Source organism: Mesocricetus auratus, unplaced genomic scaffold (assembly GCF_017639785.1).
Source record: "Mesocricetus auratus isolate SY011 unplaced genomic scaffold, BCM_Maur_2.0 Super-Scaffold_100007, whole genome shotgun sequence".
Classification (NCBI taxonomy): domain Eukaryota; kingdom Metazoa; phylum Chordata; class Mammalia; order Rodentia; family Cricetidae; genus Mesocricetus; species Mesocricetus auratus.
The window spans coordinates 39,414,299-39,433,741 of record NW_024429191.1 but is presented as its reverse complement, the minus strand read 5'-3'; the positions used below and the strand labels follow the sequence as shown (position 1 = coordinate 39,433,741).

General features: G+C 48.4%; 1 protein-coding gene across 5 annotated transcripts in view; it reads right to left on the bottom strand.

Annotated features, from left to right (window-relative positions):
• Rai1 (retinoic acid induced 1) overlaps positions 1-19,443 on the bottom strand; it is a 97,934-nt gene that overhangs the window by 42,553 nt on the left and 35,938 nt on the right. The window contains exons 1-2 of one of the 5 annotated variants that reach the window (XM_040748762.1): positions 3,074-3,846; positions 2,198-2,315 (exon numbers count right to left, since the gene is read on the bottom strand). The exons of the other annotated variants lie outside the window; for them this stretch is intronic. The gene's annotated coding sequence lies outside the window, so the exon portion shown is untranslated. Of the gene's footprint in view, positions 1-2,197; positions 2,316-3,073; positions 3,847-19,443 lie in introns of those variants that run through there. 5 annotated transcript variants of the gene reach the window in all.

Here is a 19,443-nt window from a genome sequence, read left to right as displayed (position 1 = left end):
CATTGCAATTAGAGCTTGACACCACTGTCTCCTACCAAACCGGATTCGACAGGGACTAGGCCTTTTGTCTTTGTTTTAAATCCCTGGTGCTTAGAAACCGCCTGCAGACAAACAGTCACTCAGGAACGTCTAGCTGACAGGTGGGTGAGTCTGTAAACAACATCTGCACAGCTCTTAGCATCTATGAAGCCTTTTCCTGTCTTCCCTCTCAGACCCCATCCCCACCCCTAGGCATGGCCTCAGAAGGCTTCAGGGGCCTTTTCTGTGGCCTAGATCTGGGATCTTCAAGGAGCTTCCAGTAGGGATCAGCAAAAGCAGCTGGGACCCTCTTTCAGCAGGATGCCAGCTGTTTCCTTAGCCAAGAGATACTTTTCCACCAGCCTCTGGAGAGGCTGGCAGGTGCTCAGGTGGCCAACAAGGATGGCCCAGAAACTGGCTGGCCCAGACATCGGCCTAGAGCCACCAGGATTTGGTGGTTGAGTGTAGCTCTACCAGTGAGTCTTGGTAACAGTTGCTATGTAAAATGCTCGAAGGGAGAATTTACTGTCAGCGTTAATAATAGATGAAGGTTTCAGAATTTTTGATGCCTTACGTTCTAAGCCGTTTGATTTATAATGTCTCTGGAAAGAAAGAGATGAGGGCACAGTGAAGGAGGAGGCCTAAGAAGGAGTTGGGAGCTCATTCCTCTCCCAAACATGGGGAATCAGAGGCCCCGAGGAAGGAAGTCTGAGTCGCATACCTCCCTGATACTAGAACATGAGGAAGCTTGCAATGGACCGCACACACTGTGTTGGTCCATGGGAGGGGAAACCAAGTCCTAGCACCTCCTGCCAGCATCCAGGATTGTTTTGGTGGATTGCTGCCTCTTGTGAGCATCAGCAGGTGTATTTCAAGTAGGTCCCAGAAGCAGCACTTACAGGTGTCCATGACAGGAGCCTTGTGGGGTTGATTACAGGCATCACAGAGCCAATGTGTAAGTCCCAACTTCCCCAGCTTAGCTACAGGTGGCAGGGGCTACTGCTGGGGAGATGGTCCTCAGATTGGGCAGGTCGTCTGGTTGGCTGTGGTTTCACTGCCTGGGAAAGCCTCAGAGATCAAGGGGCTACAGAAAGAGGATTATGGGCAGGACCTACGCTTCCTGGAGGCAACAGACAGGTCAAGGCTGAGGCCACTGTGGCCAGGGCTGCCTTGCTGGTATGGCACACCCAATGCTATGCTGGCTTCAGGCACTCTCCCCACCCCTCACACCTGCTTATCCTGCCTGTCCAGGATGGGAAACCTTCCTCAGCTAGACTGAGCCTTCTCTGTGCCTGAGAAGGCAAAAACTGCCTAGGCCATGACCTACACTCCTCCAACTGTCCCCACCTGAAAAACTGGAAGCATTTGGCCCTGCCTCTCAGCTCAGGAGTAATCCATACCACACTGCCCTGCTCCAGGTTCCCTTGCCCCTCAAACAAGGTAGAGACAGCCCTTTTGAGCCTAATATACAGTGTGAATGGTAGAATGTGTAACATCAGCTCTTCAGTGGTGATATATATATCATCAGTGCCACAAACCTGAGTTATGGAAAGGGGGAAGGGAATTTAAGATGACAGCCAGAGGTATGCCACATATTTTTGTACAAAACACTCCAGGTGGTGCCAGGCTTGCACACAGGCCAGCATATAATACGTACAATAATAAACTTCTCTGGTTCCAGCTTCTTATCAGCATGATGGCCTTTCCACAAACAGATTCCCCTGTCTTCCAAACACCCATCCCAGATCTGATACTTTCCTGAGATCAAATGAGAAGTGTGTTCATGTGTGCACACAAGCTTATGTTTCTGCAGAAGAACAAGAACTTTTCTCCAATTCCCAGAGTATTCAAAAGTATCTCCAACTTGAATGTGGACCCAGGACCAGGAATGACGAAGTAGAAGAGACCTGCAAGAGGGTGAGGCTCAAATGTGTCCAGGGTCACAAATGCCTGTTATCTTATTTTCCAAATGGTGGGATTTAAGAGTCTGAGATTGTGCCTAGGGAGGTCATTCAGTCAGCAAAGTACTTGTCATGCAAGCATGAGGGCCAGAGTTTGATCCCCATGAGAGTCCGTAATCATCCTAGGACTGAAGAGGTAGAGATAGACCTGGCCTAATGAGCAGGCCCTGGTTCATGTCTCAAAAACCCAAAGTGAGGCCAGCAGAGGTGACGCATACCTTTAATCTCAGCACTCAGGAGGCTGTCCCTAGGGACAGCTTAGGCAGCAGGGGAACCTTGCTGACAGTCAAGACGCTGGTCTCTGGTTCAGCCTCTTTCTGGACAGGCGTCTTGGACCTGCGTGCAGCAGGATTGAAGGGAAGAGCTGATAAATACTGAAGGCTGCTGCGTGATGCACACCCTAGCCTGGTGCCATCTCCAGGTCAAGAACAGAGCCCCGGCCTGGAGGTGTGTTTGCTACTGGGTATCTAACAATACAGGAAGGCAGAGGTCCTTGGGGCTTCACTGCGGGACCACGTCACTTCCTCAACTCATACTCAGTACCATCATTGCTCCCATGAACACATTTTTAAAATTGCATATGCTGTTCCTTTTGCTAGGTGTGGCAACCTTCCCTCCCACCTGGTTCTTTTCTAGATGTCACTGAGGTGGCCAGGTTAGCCCCTTCTCTGCTCTTTAGGTTACAGGTACCACACAGGAGATTTTTTTTCACATAGTTGTGTCTGTTAATGAAATATGACAATGAGTGTAGAAAGTACCTAGCACATGGTGCAAAGTAGGCATTTAAAATGTAGACACGAGTAAGGTATGGCTCAGTGGTAAGGCTTGCCTAACACACACAGGACCTGGGTTCCATCCCCAGAACCATAAAAAATAAAACAGAAATCTTAAAAACTCCCCAAACTTCTTGGAGCAGCACCATCTTCAGGATGTCTTCCTTATACCCTATGCCTCTTGAATAGGTATCAACTTACTGGTCCCTCAACTCTCTATGCAGCTCTTAGTGTGACAATACACATGATAATAATGACTTACCTGGGCATCTACCCACTGGTCCCAAGTAGCCTGCAAAGACTTAGAGGGCAGGGACACACCTGGTGATGCAGGTCACCCAGTCTGTTAGGTGAGTGACTAAGAAGGATGGATGATAGAGGACCACCTCAGCTTCATCTTATCCTGATGGATGGAAGCACTAACCTGTCCTGTCCCAGGGAAACAAGAGGATCAGTATATAAATGACACGAAACCCCAGAATTCTCAGCTTTCAGCTCAGGAGCCACTGTCCAGGATACCCCTCTACCATCTGTCTTCACATTCTGCCTAAAGTGGGCCTGAACTTAGCAACCACCACCCCGCCCCCCAGGGCTTGAGACCAGTTCCTCCATCTCCAACAAGCCTACTAACCAGTGCCTAGATAAATGACAAGCAGCCAGCCAGAGCTTAGTGATGTGGGTGGGTCCATGAGCCATCACCATCTCTTCTAGAAACTCTCAGAGGTACAGTGTGTTCACCCTAAGTAAAGCTCCTCTCTGGGGCCCTCCTGGCTCCCCCACCAACGCTTAGATAGGCAGTTACAACTATCCTTAATTAGTAAGAAATGTGGTAATGAATTAATACACACAATTTGTTTGGCAGATGGATCTTTTAAAAACAAAGCCAGTGTATGAGCACTTGTGCATAGTGCAGTCTTTGCCAAATGACACTGAAAGGCAGGCTGTAACATTATCCCAGGAAGCCACCATCCTTGGGTGAGGCAGGGACAGCCAGGGGCTACTTAATGTTGCAGGAGCTTCAAGCAAGAATCTATGGAGGAGCAGGGACAGCCATGGTTCGACATACTTCCAAGACAGAAGCTAGGGTTTACTCCAGGCTGCAGGCCTCTAAACACCCACCCCCACCCCCCACCCCCACTCACAATTCTGAAGAGCAAAATGGCACTGCTCTCAGAAGAGATGGTCTGCAAGCATGTTTTCTCCCTTCCTCCTTTTCTTTGTGACAATCTTTCTTTCTGGGCTGAGCTGAGCACCAGGGTGACAAAAGGGATGCAGTGGTACTTTTAGGACCTTGACCAATTTCATGGTCATCAAATCACTGGAGGGTGCCTGCTACATAAAGGCCCTGGTTTCAGCAAGGCTTTAAGCAAGATTATGTAAGCGAGGGGGATAAGGCAAGATGACTCAACAGGTAAGGCACCAGTCACTAAACCTGACGACCTGAGTTCAGTCCCTGGGGCCCACATGGCAGAAGGGAAGAACTGACTTCCATAGTATGGTATGCATGCCCCCAAACAAACACACAAACACACACAGACACACAGATGTGCTGGCAGAGCAGCCTAATGGAAGTACACCAGAATGGCAAGAATCCACACGACACCTCTTGGCTCTCCATGACCGGGATTATGCCATCTCCAGTGGTCACCAGGCCCTACTCATAATTCATGCCAATCTTGACAGAGCAGCCACAGTTCCTGCTCTGTACCTCCGTCTTGCAAAGCCTTCCTACCCTAAATGCTTACACTCTAATAAAGACCTACAGGGAGGAGTTCAAAGGCACACCATACTAGGGTGCCAGGAGACAGCACCCTACTAGTCTCCCCTCCCTACCAGAACCTCCCAGCTTGAACACTGGCTCTATGGATTCAGAGCAAATCAGGCTCCACCTGCATATCTCTAATCCTATTCTGCCCCTTCTGGTTCCAGTGCCGAGCTATCACTACCTATACCTGATCAGATTCTGACAATTCAGACCCTGGACTACCCAGGAACTGTGATGTGACTCAGAGGGCTCCAGGACAGGAACATACACTGGGCACATTTTTTGAAGGCTGAACTCCAACAGCGTTCATGCCAGGGTAAGGGGCTGCCTCCACCTAAATCAACAGCAGCCCGAGGAAAACACTTGCCAGTGAGATTTAAATCCCCATATCCCATGGGCCCTCATATTTCTCTTGGCACAAAATGGTCTGGTAGAACCTGGGTACTAGCAGTAGGGAGCTGCTATGGCTCAGGAGCTTCTCCACTCTTCCAGGACTACGCTATTTTCATCGTGAGGCACCTGGACACAGCAGAAGTAAGAAGATGTTCAGGGCCTAGAACTATGCACAGAACAAGAAAGACTGCTCCCAAATCACCTAGGCTACTGTTTGGTAAGTGCTCATCAGGTCAGGGTTCTGCCAACATGAGTTTGTTTAAGCCTAGAACTGGAATGCTGGCATGTGTAAAGCAAAGGACAAACGCTCTGGAGAGGTAAGCATGAGCAATACCACTCTGTGCTGCCCATGGCCTCGGCTGGAGAGCAGGCAGGGCCCATCTGAGGCCTCCAAAGGCAGAGCTACAAGCAAATGCACACACATCATACATGCATGCATACAAATATTCATACATATAAAGTAAGTAAATATTGAAAAATAAATAAAACACTAAAAACAATGTATATGGGCTTTCAAGATGGCTCAGAAGGCAAGATGCTCTCTCCCAAGCCTATGAACCTGAGTTCAATCCCTGAAAACCACATGGTAGAAAGGGAAAACTAATTTTAGTAAGTTGTGCTCTGACCTTCATACAAGATAAATAAATGTAAAAAAAGAATTTTTTTAATGAAGACAGTGTGTATGATTTAAAGTAGTGAGGTTGATAGGATTTTTGGTTGTTTCCAATCAATTTAGTTCCAGGGCTTGGAGGGGAGGATAAGTCCATGCTGTTAGAAGTTTAAGACTGAAGAGCATTCATTTGTTCATTTCTTCATTAATTCCAACCAATATCTCATCCTCTGAGCAATCTACTAGACACCCAGACTTGGGCAGTAAGAATTCATTCATTCTTTAAATATTAAGTTTCTTCTATGAGTCCCAGGGCGTCCAGTCCTTGTACCTAGTTGGAGTGAACAGGCCAGGTGGGGAAGGGCATGACCAAGTATCATGGAGTACCTGGTATCTGCTCTGTGTCCCAGGGGCCCTGTTTGCTGGCCTCATTCATACTACCTGCAGCCACAGAAGCCCACCTTAGAGCTAGCAGATGTACAAGAAAGAAATTATGGTTCCTATAAGAGACACTAACATGAAGCTGGTTACTGCCTTTTTAGAAAATGCAATTCATTTTTATTAGAAAATTAAGGGTAGGATCAGCTTGCCAAACATCAGAACAGCTGAAATGGGCTTGCCTAAGACAGGCAGTGTCTGGTAAATGGATTTGTGCATCTTTTTTCCTCTGTCCCTCTACTTAGTCAGTCTGTTTTCCATTCATTCATCCCCATCCACAGGCACTGCAGCAATGGCCATGAGCTTGGCCTTGGCCCGCAGGCCCAACACCCTGGATATAGGGAGAATGCTTTTGTTTCCTCAGCACTGAGCACCAGCTTTAAGCCTTTTCAGAAAAGCCTCAGGGATTCTCTGGCTTTCCTGAGATGCAAGGCTGCCTGTGGCCTCTGCTAAGCTAAGGGTGTCAGGAGGGAAGGGCAGGAACAATAAAAGACTGGAGAAATATGCTCATCCATGTGGAGACCTGGGCACAGGCGGTTCCAGACGCAGCTGGTGGAGGGAGGCAGCCAGGGCAGAGCCGAGAAGGAGAGGGACAAGAGAGCAGAGCATGTCCCTCACCACCACCACCACCAAAAAAAAAAAAAAAAAAAAAAAAAAAGCAACTATTCAAAACCACCCAGGGAGTTTTCTCTTACTGAAAAGTCCTTGATTCTTCTTTCTGCCTCAGGACTCATGAACAAGGGCCCATCTTATTAATGGGGTGATGGGTGGGTCTTCCTCCTCATGAAGGTGACTGAGCCTGCCCTGTGAGTCATTAGGAGCTGGTAACTAAGGTACCCAGAACTAGATTTTCTCTCCACTAATCTCTTTTTCTCTTTCCTTTTGTCCATTTCCTCTCCCCCATTAGTCAAATGTTCCAGGCCTGGTTTAAAAGGGAGATGAAAGTGTAGGGTATGTGTTACTAGATTTGTGTGTATCACACACATATGGGAGCATGAGTGTGTAAGAATGTATGCTGAATACTAAAATGATGCCTGCCTCCTGATGCTCAGATGGGAGTGGAGGTGCGAGAGTGACATCACACACAGCCCAGGTACCTCTGTCTCAGCCTCCCCTTCATGGCTTCCGGTGGCCTACCGTCACAGTTCAAGGGCAAATTCATTTCCCTCCATGTCTTCTTGAGCAACAAAAGGCAGGCTTGGATTTCTTTTACCTCCTCTCACTACAGCTTCAGCTTTGGCATGTCTAGTAGCGCCTGCTTTGTTCTGGAGAAAAATCAAGACAGGATCTATCCCAGGGGTTGCTGCCTGAGTAGGCGACAGGGTGGAGGTAAAAAATAAACACAAAACAGCATTGTCCACCAGGCTTCCTTCCCTGGAGCTAGGTCCCAATAGGCAGAACCTTTAGAAGACTGCTCTAAGACCTAGTTCAAATCGAGTTTAGGACCTCAGAGGCATCTCCTGAAGTGCCATACCTGCACAAAGCACCAGCACAGCATCACTTCTCACCTGGGCAGCTCCAGGAGTGAGGGCATGAGCCAGTTTTCTGCCGATGGAGGTGGGCAGCCATAGGAGGGACTAGGACCTCCAACTTTCTGGAGATGGCTGGGTCAGGGTACAGAGGAGGTGTCTCTGGGAGGCATTTCTGAGATAGTAGTACATGGCTGGCCCTGAAACACAAGGGTTCTCTGGATGACCAGAAAAACAGACAACCCATGCATGGCAAATGTTCTCTTCAGCAGGACCTGGACCATGAGAGCAGCATAGTACACAGAATTCTGTTGTTCAGTGTGACCCACCCACACAACACCTTCCCCTAGACGTTCACAAAGCTCTCCTAAGTAAACATCAAGCTAGGGTCTGGACACAAGGTCTAGCCCAATTTAGTGAACACTTACTCACTCAGACACTAACCTCTAACTCTGATTGTTTTTTCTGGCATGGGTTCATGGGGTGGGGGCCACAGCATCTGGAGGTTTCCACCACCCTCCCTATAGTGGGAAGCAGAGCTGCTGCACCAGTGAGGCATGTCAGTTTAGCTGGTGTTTCTGTGCATGAGGAGGACCCCATAACCACAGCCCTATCTGCAACAAAAGTAAAGCGGTTAGTTCTAGCAGCTGACTGGCAGTAGGGCTGGGGCCTTGGACCCACCCCTAGCAGCCTCTGATCATCACCAACTGATTCAGTCTCTAGCCTGGCCAGTACAAGGAAGAAGCAGTCTGTTGGGATAAGGTTGATGGTGTAGAACCTAAACACTCTTAGGAGCAGAGGCAGAGCCCAACTGAGGAAGGAGGAACAGGAATGTGTCACAGGATGGCGTCTCCCGAGCTGCAACAGGTCAAGCACTCCAAACTGGTGGAGGTGCAGAAGCCCAGTCAGCAGCCCTGGCCTCGCTGCCTTGCCTTAGATAGCCTCTCCTGGCTGCCAGCTTAGCCCTGCCTTCACCCTCTTCTTCCCCACCCTGCCTGTCAGAGTCATGAAATAAAGGACCGCAAATGGGATAGCCATTTTCATTTGCACCCATCTTCACTTCCCCAGCTTCTGAGGGCTGACATGCCCTGTCCTGTCTAGTCATCCCTGCCCCTTCTTCCCCCTGGAGGGTAGCCACAGTCACATACTCCAACAAGGACAGGCTGTGAATAAAGCCAGGAGCAAGCAGCTAGCACTGTGAGCCATGCTGAGAGGCCTAGTGCTTCAGGAGCTTTCTGTGTGATGGCCCTATTGTCTGGGAGCCGGTGGCAGACAATAAGCAGCCTCTCTTGACCCCCTCACACTTTTCACTCCAACTACCTTGGTCTTCCTTGGCACAAAACCTTCCCTCTGCTGGGGTGGAACAGCTCTAATCAGGGTGCTTGTGTCCAGATGCTTCCTAGGTACAAGGAAGACACCCCCTGAGAAATAGCACCAAAGACTGCAGCTGCCCCACGCCAACTGTATGCAAGGTGCCAGGCATGTGCTAATGGCACTTGCAGTTATGGGTATTTTGCAGGTCATTTTAGTCTCAACAACGCCTGCCAAACTGACCCACTTCCCAGATAAAGAAGACTGAGATCCATGGGCCAATATAGGTTCTCTGGAACTCCTGCAGTTTCTGGGGACCAGTGTGGATGCAGTGAGGGCCATGCACAGAGCTGTGTTTCTCTGAGTTCCTTGTTCTCCCTCCCTTAGTAGACAGGACCAGCCCAGGGACCACCCAAGATGAGGAAAAAGAAGAAGATAGAACCCTTGAAGCATCTAGCCCCATGCAGTAAGGAAAACAGGCTTCTTATAGTCTCCCAGCCAGCCTACCCTATCCACAATGCTTTCCTCAGCCCTGAGCCAGGAACTGGGCCTGTTGCCATCAGCTATCAGCCCACCCTAGATCCCTGTCAAATGAATAGGAGGCACACACAGGCTTTCCTGAGACCCACCTCAGGCTAACCCAATCATTCATCCCTCTATTTCTTGGCCAGCTTGCTTACTCTAAGCATCTCCTAATCCACCAGGGACAAGAAGTCTATCTATGAAGAGTAGTCTGCCTTAACTGCCCTGAGCCCACCCACCTAGACCTTATCCTGGGACTGCAGCATGGCACCTTGTGCTTACACCACCCTCCTTCTGGGGCAGGAAAGGGGCACCTCAGGCTGATGCAGGGTCATTGCCTCCTCACACTTCTGAAGCAGTTTCACTGAGGCCAAAATTTCAATTAAAGCAGAGAAATAATTACTACAGGACTCCAGGCTAGCTCAAGTGGGGATGAGCCTCTTAAAAGAGAAGAGGTAGACAGTAAGCCAGGACAAGCAGCTGGACCTTTTCTTAAGGTGACTCTTTCAGTCCCCACCCATCTTCCTGCCTCATGGGTGCCCAAAGGCACAGGAGGCTGGGGCAGACAAAGAGTAGAGGCTCCCAGGGCAGGGGCCATAAAGGATCCTCAGCTGACTCTAACAAAACTGAATCTAAACTCCAGACACTGGCTATCCCATAGTGAGACTGAAGGTCACCTGGGCATACTGAGATGGGGTTTGTACCCCAAAAACAGGACTGGGAGAGCTTGGGTCTTCCTTTAGGGAGTTCCTATGCTGGCCTAAAGGACAACAAGAACAATACTGGCCTCTGCACCTCCACAGATATGGGTATGAAAAACAGGTGTCTGAATCCTTTGAGAGCTTTTCATCTTTTAAGATGCCTTTGAACACCGTTTGGCTATGCCTCCTCATCTCAAGAAATTACTATCCTTGATTCAAAGGCACTGTCTGAGAATGGCCTGTTTTCTCTTTAGGAATGCTTCCTTTTAACCCAGGAATCCCTTAGATCCACAACATGCCATCTCCAGAAGTGGTTTATTTATGTCCAGAAGCACCTTTGTCTTCAAGTATGAAACGTCAATGCTCTCCATAACAGCTCCACCCCAACTTTAAGGAGTTTTCCAGAAGGCTCATCCCATCTCCAGATGCTCATTTTACCTCCAGAAGGACCTAAAATCCAGAAGTCCCCACTGTTTCCAGAAATACTCCAGCATCCTCCTCAAACACTCCACCATCCAGGGGCACTCACTGCTGCTTATCTCTAGAAAGTCTCTGGCAATACTTGGGGTGTAGAAAAGCTTCATCTTAAAACAAAACAAAACAAGTCTATCTCCAGAAGAATCCTCATTTCACTTTCAAATGTACCCCTATTTCACTTCAGAAATTACCTCCTCCAGAAATGCTCTCCATGTTGTCTCTAGAGACATCCTAGCTCTGGAACCATTCCAGCTCCTGTCTGGAAACACGAAGGCAACGCCTCTCTCCCTGGCTCACACCCTAAAGGAATTGTGACCATTTCCTCCAAGATCTCCTGAAAAGAGATTGTACAGGCTTCCTCTCCCATCTCTCTGGTTCCTGGAGACCTTGAAGCTATCTGCCGGTCCCTCTTTCCCAGGAGCAGGGATGAAGTCAAGAGCTGAACTCTGGCAGATGCCTCTGTCCCAGGGGTGGGGGAACATGAGGTCAGGACCCAAGGTGACTGGGAGTATAGTGGTTCTCAACCTGTGAGTTGTGACTCCTTTGGGGATCAAACGACATTTTCAAAGGGGTCACATAGTAGATATTTACATTACAATTCACAATAGAAGCAAAATTAGTTATGAAATAGCAATGAAAATAACTATGGTTGTGGTCACAAGTTGAACTGTATTAAAGTATCACAGCATTAGGAAGTCTGAGAACCAGGGAGCTAAAGGATCTTGCCTGGGGCAGGAATGGAAGAGGGTGTGGGGCAGGAAGCAATAGTCACCGTGAGTGCATGCGTAAAGCCAGGTAAGTGTGTAAAGCCGGTAAGTGCGTGTAGCAGCCCTCCTTGCACATGTCCTCATTGTCGAGCACCACCATCTACACACACATCATGATAAAAACTACATTGTGCAGTGGGGCCATGTTGCCCTTTAGAACCTTAGCTCAGAACAGCATGGGAATCTGTATCCACCATTTATATACACATCAAAGATACATCCACACCCACTGTGACCCTTACCTCACCTTGCTGGGGGTCTTATGGTCACATTCTAGGAATGCCAAGAAGGGGAAGCACTCTGTCAGTCTCCAGACAGTCCGAATTGACAAGCTCGGCAACCTAGTACCTGCTAAGTGCCAACTGTTGAGAAGCTCAACCACAGCCCTCTGACCTTCAGGGACTAGGAAGGTGAGACTAGTACATTTGGCATCTCCTTAAGATGAGGTATTTAATATTCCTTGGGCAGTCCAGTCCCCTTGGGTAAAAACAAGCCTGGCTATGTCACCTGTGTCCACAGCCAAGCGTTGCTCTCCTACACACAAAGCCATGTCATCCTGTGGGAAATGTAAGGTGCTTGGGGAAGGAGGATCTGGAGGTGGCTGAGTAGAGGGTAAGCTAGAACCAGTACAAACAGATGTGCCTCTGGGAGTGTCCCAGAAGCTCAGTATAAACACAGGCAGGCTACAAACCCTGTACACTGGAACTGCACAGAACAGGCCTGAGCCCCTGGACTGAACCAGGTGCTCCTGATACCTGGCCTCTGTGGGCAGCTCTCAGAGCCCCTACATAGTAAAAGGGAGGAAGCCCTGCATGATTCCTGATCTGTCTGGGTGGCACTGTGTAGCTCTGGTCTGCTGTCACTGGAGGACAATTACCATTTGTTAAGCCTCCCAATTTAGAATCAGCCTCAATTAACTGGAACCCCCAGAGTCCATGTTGATGGATGTGAACACAGCTTCAATATGGCCTCCACTGTGCCCTCAGCACAGGCTATGACCCCCAACTAGCTTTTGCCTAGACACAGAGCTCTGACATCTGTCCTCCACCATCCTTCTCCTTCCCTCCATTCCTGTTCAGGAGACTCAATGTATCTCTGCCTAACCTTCCTTTTCTACGAAAGGCCTCCCCATCCAGAAATAGGAAAGAAAAGAAATGTGAAGTTAAACACGGACATGAATGAACACAGACAGGGTCCTAAAGCACAAGATGGCAGTGAGCCAAGGCCACACCTTGCTGGTAGCAACAGAGATGTCCAGGCCTCTTAGCTCCTGGGAGCAGACCAGCCTACTGCATCGATATTCTCTGTCCTTCGGAGCCCAAACTGCACTGTCTCTCCTGGGACCTTTTTATCGCACAATGTCATTTCAGCAAAAGGTTATGTAGAAGAATGTGGAAGTCTCCCCCGCATATTAACTAAAAGAATGTTCTTGAAAATGCACAAAAAGAAAGCACACCTAAGAGTCAATTTCTTTGAGTCTGAAATGAGATGGAGTACTGGACTGCCAGGATTCTGTCTCCAGTCCCACTCAACTGGGACCTAGGTATGTCACCGAGCTCCAGATTTCTGGTCTGCTAAAAGTGGGAACAAAAGTCTCCATTCTTGGTGCTCTGACACTGTGAGGTCATCTGAGTGACTGCAATCACACTCCAGAACACACAGAACACAGTTGGTGTTAGTATTCAGGCCTTGCCAACCAAGCACTTAACAGCAAGAACACACTCCACAAGCACTTGATGCCTGTTTCAATCACCTGTGTGACAGTCCCCCTCCTGTGTACCCTCTTTTTCTGGGGGTGGAGAGTAGAGAATTCTTGGATACATATACTAAACCCAGTTTATCGTTAGTTAATTGTGATTTTTTTTCCTGTTGTTGTTCCATTGCTTGTTTTTCAAGATGGGGTCTCACTATGTAGCTTTGGCTGGTCTGGGACTCACAACGTAGACCAGGTGGCCTGGAACTCATAAAGATCCACCTGCCTCTGCCTCCCAATTGCTATGACTAGAGGTGTGCACTACACCTGGCCATGATCTGGTTTTTTAAAAGAAAAGCAAAAAGTAGATTTTTATGTCAAACCTGGTATTTCTTAAAAATCATGTGCTTGCCAAACAATGCCCATCTGAGGATGTCCCTCTCAAGCCATAGCTATGTCCAGGCCTCAGCTCACAGAAAAGACAGGTCTTTACAGAAGAGAGATAGTGTGTGGGCAGGGTTGTGGAAACCTGCTTTCCTCGGCAGGAGCTGTTTGGTGAAATGGGGTTTGATAGGGTCCACCTTCAATAGATGATCAGAATGATGTAAAAGCCCCTAGCACAAAAACGGGCTAAGCAGGTCTCTCTGGGATCAGTGGAGAGGGGTAGAAGGGCCTGAGGGTTCATTTCCTTCTCTATGAGGTTTACTTGCCCTCCTTAGCCAACCATGTTACAATGAACTGTAGGAGAAAAAAGGAGCCCTTTGTGGATCCAACGCCCAGAGGGGCATGCTTGTATCGCAGAAGGGAAAATACATGAATGGCAGCTCAGAGCATGGCCCTGGGTAAATGACTCTTTGCAGTCACAAGAGTGACCTATGATCTGTGCCCACATCCCTAGGGTCCTAGGAAGTTCTATCTTGTACCAGACTACTCCTGCTTCAGGCCTGCTACTGTTGGGCTCAGTCACTGTGTATACTCAGGGGTACCACCTGGCAAGTTCAGCAGACAGCCTCTTCTTCTACTCCCCCACACAACTCAATATCCTAGAAGGAGTCCATTCCAGCCATGGCCAGGAGCTCATCCCACAAGACCTCCAGACAGAGGCATGTGATCTCTGCATACTTCAGTTTCTACCTCTGCAAAATGGGGGAGAAGAAATTTTCTACTGACAGAGGGTCTAAAGAAGGAACTAAGAGGGGCTGGGCCCTAGCATCCAGCAGTTTCTTACCCAGAGTTTGGGTGTTACAGCTATATCTCTCTGTGCTGTGCCTTTTTCAGTACTGTAATCTGCTAGGTTTTAATTATGGACCCCAGGACTGCCACATCTTTTTCCCTGTGAGACCTAGGGCTCCTTGGTATTAGATAATGGCAGGCAGAGGTCCTGGTTCAGGCAAGAGATTAGGGAACAGGCCCCTGCACCCCTCTAGCTGTCCTCAGCTATGTCTATACAGAGGCCCCAGTGGGAAGAAAAGTCAAGGGTATGGGCTGTCCATATCCTTGGAAGCAGGTATGCAAAAGGACAAGAAGGCTCAAAGGAAAAACAAGTGATGATGTGGACTTGCCAATCTCCCTAGACACCCTGGTGTTCCCACCTCTGAGCCAGTCATGCTCTCTGCCTAGCCCCTTCCCCCTTTCCCAGTGCTCCAGGCAATGTTTCATAGCAGTCACAGCCCAAAGTCTTGTTGTCAGCACAGCTCCTACCTGTGCCTGCTCTGTGGCCACTCTAATCTAGAGCTGCTCATATTCACATATACTCCTCATCTTGCACCCTAAGTCTCAAACACAATATCCAGAATATTGAGCTGCCAATGCTCCCTCCCTGGCAAAGAATACTGTGCAGCAAGTCCCCTCCTCTGGGACACCTCTCCTGGACAGACTGATGGGCTGTCATAACAGCCACAAGTACAAGATGAGGCTGACCCAGTTCAGTCTGGTCTGGGTGCCCTCTATATAGTACCTCTTCTACATTCTTACCTTCGAGATGGCCTCCTCCCATGGCTTCTCCCAGCCACTGGAGCTCTGGCTGAAGCCCTAGAATATAAGTTAGCCCAGCAATAGCTCATGTGGCCAGAGCATCCATGACAGAACGGCTCAACAAGGCTTCTCCCTCTACTTTTTCGCTACTGCCCCCAAACCAGAAAAAAAAACTCCCCTTTGTGCTTGCTTCCTACTTCTACCTGCCTTTCCCAGGCCACCGAATCAACTCTGACCCCAGCCTGCTACAGTCTCATCGGACTAGGGAGCTTTCTGAGAGAATGTCATCCACACCCAACCTTACTACAGAGTAGCACAAGTACCAAGTGGTGACAGCAATTTCATCAGGCAGCAGGGTCCCTATCTATCCCGTAAGTATTACTGAATCATTGACAGCATATGATTTTGAACAAGATGATAGACACATCTGGATTCTGGGTCTTGACAAAGTAGGTGACAGGTACTCTGGATGTAGCCCCAGGAAGACTGGGTGGCCCTCATGGCCTCACCTGCACTGCCTCCCTGGACTGGCATTATGTAAGCATGAGTCCCTTCACCTGCCCAATAAACAAGTAATATACTAGCATTTTAAACAGGGTTGGCCATGCTTTGACTGGTGGCAGTGGGGAAAAGTGACATTATAGGCAAAACAGAACTCAGAAGGGAGGAACTCAACTGAAAGTGCTCCTGAAATGGCAACTTGCAGGGACGGCTGGGGCAGGCAGTAACTCAGTCTATTTGGTGAGAAGGGCTTTTGTGGGATGAGTGGATACCTGTCTTCTTCCCTCCCAGCTCTGCCCTTGGAGGATGTGGAAGCTGACTTCCCATCCTACCTGCCCCTCTCACTCTCAGGGTACTATTTCTGGCTTACAAACCTACCCTTGGTCAAAATCCCCCTAACAATGCAGGGTCAGGTCTAATAAATCTCATTGGGACCTAGCCCAGCAGGAGTACCCCCTCCCTTTTCCCAAACATTCCACTTTTAATGAGGTAACTTTAGGTAGCTCCTGTGAACACATTATCTCCCCCAAGAGGCTCGTACTGAGAGGAGTTAGCTAAACCCTGGCTGTCCCTCTCCCCAGCACACTTAACTCCTCCCCCATGGCAGCACACAAATGTCCTTGGTGTAAGGATACACAGATGAGTCCTTTTGCAACAGGCACTTGAGCAAAGGCTACCTCACTTTACTGAAGGACCTGCCAGAAAAAGTCACCATCACCATTGCACAAAAGGGAGAATACAGCTCAGGTACTTTGGGGCAATGGCGTTGGATTCTTTTGGATATAAGTCTCTCCCTCTCAGAGAAGCTGGTGGGCCAGGGGCAGAGGCAGCCAATTAGTGTGTGGGAGGAGGAAGAAGTTCAGTGGTGGGTAGGCTCACCAGATGCTGAGGTGAGCAGGTTTACAGGAATGTCTATCACCAGATGCTTGCGACTGTTCCTCTCTACCAGAGCAGGCCTTGGGTTAACAGGTGAGACAATCAAGCAAAGCAAGCAATGCCAGGCCTGGGCTTTCCTAGAGAAATCTTAGCGTGTGCACCCCAAGTGTGGCTGCAGGGCCTACGGGCCCTAGTGGCACTTGTATCTGGTCTGCTACAGACCATCAGCTAACACAGGACATAAGGCACAAATGATGCAAGTCAGACAATTGCTTAGGTAGTGAATTGTCAAATTCCCCACGTGAAGGAACAACATGGCTTATGCCCTGTGAGGAATGGGCCTCAGAAAAGAAGGAACTTTGGAGTGACATGGAAAATGAGAAGATTCTCTCGGTCTTGAGACCTGGCTGGCTTTTCAGAGCTTCTGCAGAAGTAGATACTCAAAGTGGGAGCCTGGGGAAGCCAAGAACTAAAAGAACAGATTGGACCTCGAGGCCAGAGAACCAGGGATAGCCTGGAGTTCCCAACATCTGGCTGCATGAAGCACACACCAACACGCAGTTATGTAAACAATGATGTAGCACCAGTACATGAGTACAGACCTATGGGGCTCTGATGGTTGCCATCCAGCTCCTTGGACCTAAAGATATCACCCTTACTGAGCATGTACCTCCAATATCTGCCATAGCCCTCCAAACCTGTGCCCCGAGTCCATTGCTGGACCCTGCTTATCCAGACCCTCTGTTCATCCTCAGCCTCCTCCTGGCTGGAGGTTGAGCAGGAACAGCTCTATCAGGATATAATCGTTTTTAATTAACGTGCGGATCATTTCACAGGCTGATCTCCTTGGAGACCACAAGGAAGACAGTCTTCTAAGATTTTCATTCCTTTTGCTCTCCCAGTGCACCCCTCCCAGCAAAAGACCATATTTCACTTTTACCTACCATCTACAACCTTGATAACTGACGAAAACCTGGCTCCTGGGTCCCCTCAAGGCCTTCAGGAGGAAGTATGTGCTCACAACCATACACATACACAATCATGCATCCCACCCCGACACATACCTTTGGAAATGTGCACACACCCACAAAGGACACACAGGCATGTGTATCCAGACAGGAATATGCATGTGGAGGCAGAAAGGTCACAAGGTGGAGGCCAGCATGGTTTAAATAGTGAGATCCCTGTCTCAAAACATAAACAAGGGGGAGGAGTATTAGAGGTACACACACTGGCATACCCCAAAACACGACAAACAGATGAGCACTCACCTGCACAGACATACCACACAAATCTCCACATGTCCATATTCAGCACAGTTTCAACATGCATGGCTGAAGTGCTGGTAGGGAAGAGACAAAAAGGGCCCTATCCTTGGATGGGGAATCAGAAACCACAGTTGTCTGCTATAAGGGTCTCTAGGATTGGGTGTAACACGTTTGGGGTCAGAAGGACTTAAACCAAGGTTCAGGCAGGTGGCTTCTCTGTCCCATTCCCTACGGAGAAGGTGACAGAGCAGCACTCAGCTCTCAAGGTACCCAGCACTAGCTGACCTGGCATTTCCATTGGGACTAACCTTTCCTCTGGGTACCTGACCCTAAGGCCTATAGAATTTTCTCTTTACTTCCTTCATTTGACCTAAATCTTTTTTTTTTATCTTATTTCTCTTTTTTTCTTCCTCCATTCTCTTCTACCCAAGCTCCCTTCACATTTTGGAATCACTATTTCATCTGTTTCTTTTCCTCCCTTTCATCCCAGGCATCTAGAATCAACCTCAGTCAGAAGAATTCTAAATGGACTTACTAGTAACCCTTTCCGACACAGTACATCTGATAGGTGCTTATACTTCTCCAGCTCCTAACAGACCACAGCTGGATCTCTGAACTTGGAACCTGAGACAGAGGCAGGAAAATGACCACATGGGGCCTGAACTCAGCCCCACCCCTCTTGAAGCACCTGCTTTTGACCCTCAGCCCTTCCCTTTGGAAAACAAGATGGAAAAGGGCAATAAAAGCTGTGGGAAGGGTTAACAGGGAGCCTGTGGCCAGCCAACCTCAGGCTGGTGACTTGGGTAGTAGCCCTGGACCGACCCACCAGCACAGCAGTGTACATAACACAGATGGGTTAGAAGTCTATTTGCTACTGATCCAGCTAAAGACAGCAGGGGCAAGCTGAATGTGTCTCCTTATCTGGTCTCTCATCCATGAAATGGGCAAGCTCAACTTAGGATCTTCCCAGATGCAATCATCTAAATACAAGATCAGTAGCAGGTTCTTGATGTGTGACCTTGGGACTTACTTCCCCTCTGGGCTCTGGTTTCCCCTTCTGTCAAAATAGGGAGGTCAGACCAGTGACTCATTGCCAGGGTTCTTTTCAACACTAGAAGTTTCTAGATAGTAGGAAAGGAAGAACAATGTCCTACTTAGCCTAAGAAAGCTAGAGAAGCCTGTTTCTTCCACTGCAGGCATGCCGGGGAGTCTTTCACGGTGGTGGCAACAGCAGCAGTGGCATTTTAAGGAAATCACCTTAAACATCAGAAAAGCTCTCTACACAAAATATACCCAACTATACCACTTTGTTCCAGTATATGGAACAAAGGGCAGTATTAAGCAAATTATAGCAAATCCACTTGACTAAAAAAGCCTGAAGATGTTAACATTGGTGTTCATGAAAGAACTGGTTACAAGACAGGAAAAGGCTGGTGTTGTCAGCCAAAAAAGGAAAAAAAAAAAAAAAAGGCAGGATATACATCCTAAATGTGGACAACTCAACCAAGCCTTTAAAAATCACCAGCCACCAAAGCCAACATGTGGGAAGACTCATACCAACATGTGAACACTGTCAGAGCCCATTAACACTCAATAATCTGTTTTTCTCTATTTTTCAGGGTATTTTGCAAACTGTTAAAACATATATGTCAAAAATACCTTTAAAAATGACCTGCTGTTTCCAATCCCCTTTCACTCACTCACTGATTCACTCATTAATCATTCACTTCTGTGTTTGTCTAGTCAAATTCCAAACAATATTGTCTGCAGTGTGCCTGGCTCTGAGGTTCTATGAGACTAGCTTTTGCCTACAGGAAATGGAGGTCATGTCCAGGGCAGGGTAGATAGTTCCTCCTGTGCTGTATTCCCAACCCTCCTTCATCACACACAGCTTTCCAAGGTGCTTGTGCTCTTGGGTTGAAGAGT